This window comes from Dipodomys ordii, unplaced genomic scaffold (genome assembly GCF_000151885.1).
Source record: "Dipodomys ordii isolate 6190 unplaced genomic scaffold, Dord_2.0 Scaffold186, whole genome shotgun sequence".
NCBI lineage: Eukaryota > Metazoa > Chordata > Mammalia > Rodentia > Heteromyidae > Dipodomys > Dipodomys ordii.
In genome coordinates, this window is record NW_012267402.1 from 2,520,869 (window position 1) to 2,527,120 (window position 6,252).

The 6,252-nt window shown below is 40.0% G+C and overlaps 1 long non-coding RNA gene across 1 annotated transcript in view; it reads right to left on the reverse strand.

Moving 5' to 3' along the window:
- The window catches only part of LOC105999300, a 16,146-nt gene extending 10,852 nt beyond the window's left edge, over positions 1–5,294 (reverse strand). Inside the window, exon 1 of the long non-coding RNA XR_001175729.1 lies at positions 5,283–5,294. This is a non-coding gene — a long non-coding RNA (uncharacterized LOC105999300). The remainder of the gene's footprint in view (positions 1–5,282) is intronic.
- Between the last annotated feature and the right edge of the window lie 958 nt (positions 5,295–6,252).

Genomic DNA, 6,252 nt, shown 5'->3' on the forward strand with positions numbered 1-6,252 from the left:
AGAGCCGGCCTCCATCTCCTGCAGGTCTAGTCAGAACTTTCTATATAGCAATGGAAACACATATTTGAAATGGTTCCTGCAGAAGCGAGGGCAGTCTCCACAACTCCTGATCTATGAGGTTTCCAACTGAGAATCTGGGATCTCAGAAAGACTCAGTGGCAGTGGGTCAGGCACAGATTGCACAATGAAAATCAGCAGTGTGGAAACCGAGGCTGTTGCAGTGTATTACTGCTGTCAAGCTACACATAATCTTCCCACAGTGATAGATCCCTGAACTAGAACCTTTCCTCTGGCTGGGTGAGCAGCCCTCATGTGTTGCTGGTCTTGGAATCAGCAGAGAAGACTGTCTGAATGAGCTGAGGAGGAAGATATTGTGATCAATATGACTGGGTGGATATGAAGAGCATATGATGATTGGATGACTTACAAACTACAAAGAGCAGGAGAAAATCATGAAAGAATAAAGACCAGAAGACTTTAGGTAAACAATGAGGTATCTATTGAAAAAAAATATGTGTCTATTAATTAGTACTACAGACAATGTATAATATAAGCATCAAGGATCTTCTATGATCTTATTCCCTTCATAAGGAAACTTATAAAACTTCCATCATGCACATGATTTTGGCTCATACATACAGTCTATGTTATGTTTTCTGTTCAGAAGCTGGAAGACCAGTTGTACTTTGTCTAGCATCTTCTCTGTTTGTCCCCAAACCCTGCATGAATATCAAGCCCTTAACAGAGTTCTTTCACTGGTTCCTGATTGAATCCATCTTGGACTGATACAGTTCTGCACTCTGCACACTGGTCTCTGGCCTTTTGTGTTCTGGGGCTCTGGCTCTGGGATTCTGGAGTGTGATGAAGTCCTGTAATACTGTTCATAGGTCACAGAAGTCTGAGACTGAGCCCTTGTTCAATGAGCATAGAATCAAGATCTATTCCTGGTCAGCCTGTGTGATTTTTTTTCTTCAAAAACTATTGTAAAGGGGTATCTTTCATATTTAATGTTGTCTTTGATCGGTGTCTAGATTCTATTGACAGTGTTATGGGATCTCAAGCTTTGTGTCTCTTTTAGTATCTCTAAGACAGAATATCCCCATCACTTGATGGGCAGAAACCATCCTGGAAGAGTCTGAATTTTTCTCACATGATATGTCAAGCTGAATGCAATACATCCTCCAGCTGAGTTCAGAGCTGTGGGATAGACCATTGATTTTCAAGTACCAGCATGGTTATTCTAGTAATAAGGCGTGTGATCACTATCCAAAACTGGGTGTCACACTCAGTAAAGCCAGCAATCTAACTGTAAGAGGATTGGACACATCCATGCAGGGGAACATGCAGAGGCAGGCAAACACAGTAGAAAGATTATCATAAGGTTCATTAGAGGAAGTGTATTTCCCCCCAAGAGGGAGCTCATGGCTTCCATGACTATCCAGGTAGCAGTAGGGTCTCAGGGATGGGAAGTGAGGTAGATTGGAGTTCAGGTGCATCTGGGCAGAGAGAGGTAGGGGCCAGCTGTATGAAGGGAACTCCAGGATGGAAGGGGGGCCCAGGCTTGAGTGGAGCTGAGTACCAAAGGTGAGCATAACACTAACAGTAACTACACAGAAGTATATTAAAACTAAATTTTTAGTCCTTCAGGGACTATAGGTACATTCCCAATGCCAATGAGGGAGGTGCTTAGTGAATTTTGTTTCCTTGTCATTTGCGATGAGTTTCTTTCCTGTGTAAAGAAAAGCTCTGCGGTATCTTCTGTGAGAAAACTAAGTGAGATTGCAATATGATGTCAGAATGTGAATGTGGATTGGGGGAGAAACAGCCCGTGTCCACAAAGCAGACAAACCATCATGTGACCAGCATGGGAATATAGTCAACACAAGCGTTGCTGCAAGCCACGAGGCCAGGCCTCTGGTTCCTGTATGCAGGGCTGTGAGCCTCCTGTGGCAAGAGTGACAGGAGTAGCTGTCTGCTTTGTAGTTCATAGTCTGAAAGTTGAGCCACAGGCATGAGGGACCCTTCAGATGCTCTATCAACAGTGGCATTATTGAAACTGCTAGGAGTTTGTTACTTGAGGATTCCCAATAGTTTGTATTTCAGTATTCCAGCTTGTAACATTTTCTGATTCCCAATAGTTTGTAATTCAGTATTCCTGAATGTAACATTTTCTGCTTCTTAGACTTAATATTTGAAACCAAAACAATAACTAGTTCACCGGATAATATCAACAAAGTTTCTTTGTTGTTGCTAATTATCATATTTTGACACTAGATTTGTTAGAGGAGGCCAATATGATCAACCATCCAGGCCTTCACAATGAAGTCAAACAAGAACAGGGGAGATTCTAATTCCTCCACCTGCATAGTCACATGGTACAAATGAAGGAAAAAGGACAACTTTTCTTCAGTGAATCAGTTTTTTGTTCTTCAGAGAAATTCATGTTTTCTACTTATTCATGTTGTTCAGTGTTCTGTTGAAAACTAGCAGAGACCTGGTTTCTCTGGGTGTAACTTTTTCCTCTCTGTTTACTTCACACTCTTGGATTTGAGTTTATTCACCCCTTGATGGGTTAACAATAGAGTGGTGTTATAGGAAGTGTTAAGAGTATGGGGTGGGGCTCAGTGGGAGGAAATACATCACTTGTGGGCATGTCTTTGGGGCTAATCTTGCCCTTACACTTCCTATGGTTTTTTTTTTTGTTGTTTTTTCCTTTGGATTTTAATGCGCCTTGAGTTGAGTAGCCTCTGCTAGATGGTTCCACCACCTGATCTTGTGTCTTACCACAGACCAAGGAATCCAAGGACTGTGAACTGAAATCTCTGAAAATATGAGCCAAATCATCACTTCCTTTCCTTATGTTGTTCCTGTCATGTGCTTGGTTTTATACATGTTATGGGGAAAAGAGTCCACCACTCATGTAAAGAAAGCCTCATGTTAAAATATGACTTTATTGGGGAAGTTGATAGCTGACTGACTAGGGATGCAGCACAGATTCAGGGGCTGAAACTGCCACCTTGATTCTCCCTTCAGCTAGGATTTTTAAAGGCAAAATTCATGTGGTCAAGCCTGGGCACATGTTGGTGGCCAACAGGATTGTAGCGCACACACAAGGATTGCATGTTTATGTCAGTGGTCAATGGGGTTACAGTCTGCCTCATAGTATCTGTTTGAACTAACCTATCATTCTGGTTTGAATTGGCACACAAATTTGGGGGTCCCCACACAAGGCAGGCAGATATTCTCGCTTGTGGGGGCAGACATAAGGCTGCTCCTTTCTGGAAGTGCAAAGGTGGCTGGGCTGTTTTACTATTGATAACCAAACAAGGCTGCAGATCCTGTCTGGGCTATTGAGATCCTGTCTGGGATATTGATAATCAAACAGGCCTACACATCACATAACCTGATCACAACAATCCTAAGACCTTTCCAAACAGTTTCCACATTTCCTGGGGTCTCAACAAATAGCATATTTCCTGACCCTTGGGGCTTGTGAGAAACCAGTATTTTGATTCTCAGGGGTGTTGGGGCAGAACTCTTGGTATATTAAAAATGGAGTTAGTTTTAGCTCACCCCAACAACACAGACAAAATTTATGAACATACCGATACCTACTGCATAGCAAACTGTACTTTATGCAGGTAATAAGGATCCATACAAGATTTTAGAAACTACACTTTAGGAGAAGTCTATTTTTGCTAAGGAGATCTTCACTGGGCAAAATTATTTAGACACACACAAATATTTATCAATTATATGATCTCAAGCCTCAAAATAATAATGATTTTTTAGAAATCTGCGGATATATCAAGATTAAATATTATTCAAAATATTGCCTAAATCCCCACAAGTGGGAGAAGAAGTGGATTCAAGTTGAGATTATACTGGCGAATTGTTATCAAGAAGCTATCTCAAAAGGAATCTAGGCATTGAAATAATCTCCTATAGTCATGGTTACTAAGGCGGTACAGATAGGTAGAACATAGCCTAGTCTTATCTCCTAAACAAATCTAAAGTGAAAAAGTTTAGGACTAGTGTTCATTTTGGAGGACTTGCTTAATCAGCTTAAAGCTCTGTTGAATGTTCAGAATTCATACCCTTGTGTTTCTTTGGTGGATATTTTGTGACTGGAATTTCTCTATGTACCTTAAACCCTAGATGTTGGTCGTGATCTCTATAATTCTCTGCCTCTTTTGTCACTGAGGAAGATCAAACATAATTCATGTTGGAGGCAAGCTGAGTGACCTGCAGCACAACAGTTAAAGGAGCTCCAGCAGTATCATCACCAAATAAAAGCATGAATAGCTGATATACATAACTGTTAGCAATTGTGTACCAGTGGTTAATTGCATACTATTTTTGTTAAAAACCAATTGCATAACTATGGATATTTAAACAGCAATTGGGAAAAGTAAAAATAAAAAAGCTGCTAAATATATGAATATGTAATTCACTTATGGAAACATGTAAGGAACAGCATTAACTTTATCCATATTATTATAATATATGATGTAATATACAATAATATATAGTAATGTATAAGTAGAGACATAAAAATGATATTTTAATAGGCAGTAAAGATTTTAAAAATATGATTAATTCACAGTTAGCAAATAGGCATACTTATACATATATTGGTATTTGTTTACATGGGTCATCTATAAAACATGTGCCTAGATTTATGTATTTATTGTGTGCATATATACACAGATGTGTATATATATACATATAAATTTCCAAATGTAGCTGCATAAACAGGCAGCTTTAATACACACACAGAGAAATTATCAGGGATCCAATGAAACATAGTTTATCCTTTGCAGATACTGTCTTAAAGAAAGACATGTAAGAACACACAGCATGTAGACTTTGAGGAAACCATGTATATATGGCTCAATAATCTTCTTTCTATACTCACTATTTTCGTTGAAAGGTTTAAATACACAGAAAAAGTTCTGATGACTTTATGATGCTTCTCTAGGTTGGATTACTTGGAGATGAAAAGATATACTTCGGGACCTGGCTGTGAGAGATTCTCTGGAAAGAATTGACTAAGAGAGAAGACCCACCCTATTATGCACAGCCCCTTCCAAAATGCTGAGATCTCATCAAATAAGAGGAGAAGAAAGATGTAGCCACCAAGTAAACATTTCCTCTGTTACTTTGGTGCCATATGGTGAGCTTCACCAAACTCTGCCCACATGGTAGACTAGACTTTATGATCTAAGAGGTGCAATCAAGTACTCTGCCCTTTATATTGTTTTTACTGAGGTCTTAGCCACAACAAGGGAAAACTAAGTAACACATCTTCATAACTTAGGCCCTAGCTTACTTTCTAACCAATGATGGAAGATGAATTAGGCACCAGAAGCATTTGGGGTCCCCAGCACTGAATTGAGAGAATTGGCTATTATTTGTAGTGGTAATAAAACGTTGAGGTAGATTTTTTTAAGTCAGAGTTTCAATGTGGGAATGTATTTATTAGTGAAGCAAAGTCATTAAACATGAATCAGTCCATGAACTCATGGATTGGATTTATCCTCAGGAGTGTGAGATGTGGATATAAACAGCACAAGAGAGCTGCAGGCCAGGAGGAGGATTCTGAGCACTCATGACTGGGTGCTATAATCTCAGAGCAGGAGGAAAGGGACAGCTCTTCTCTGCAAGAGATCACTGAATAGAGAATCCCAGTAGCCAGGGTTCATCCTACTGGCTCCATCTTCCACTCCACTCTTGGAAAGGTTTCCAGAATTTCTGCCTTAAGACTTCTCAATAGTTTGTGAACAAATCCATATCCTGAGATAAATCATCTTGTGCTGAGCACACTTGACAGCTGTGACTAAGAACAGTGACAAATCCACTGGGAGAGCAATGAGCTCCTTTCAAACTAATTCGAATACTTTCCCAGCAGACAGAGTCCAGGAAGCCAACATTAGCAACCTTGCAAGCCTTCAGTACTCAAGCCACACAAGCACAAAGTGAGCCATTGGTTCTTCCCAAATGTACCATGTCATGCAACAAATAGTGATAAATTTTTCTGCACCACTTCAGCCCTCCACATGCAGTCAGTGATTCATATTTAGTAAAATACCAGGGTTTGGAATGAAGAGATTTGGGAATCTCTGTGTAGCTTTTGACTCTTGTTTCTCTATCTTACCCTGTGTGGACTTACTAGCTCTTATTCTTCAACTTATCACTGGCAAACCACCAAGACACACACACACACACACACACACACACACACACACACAC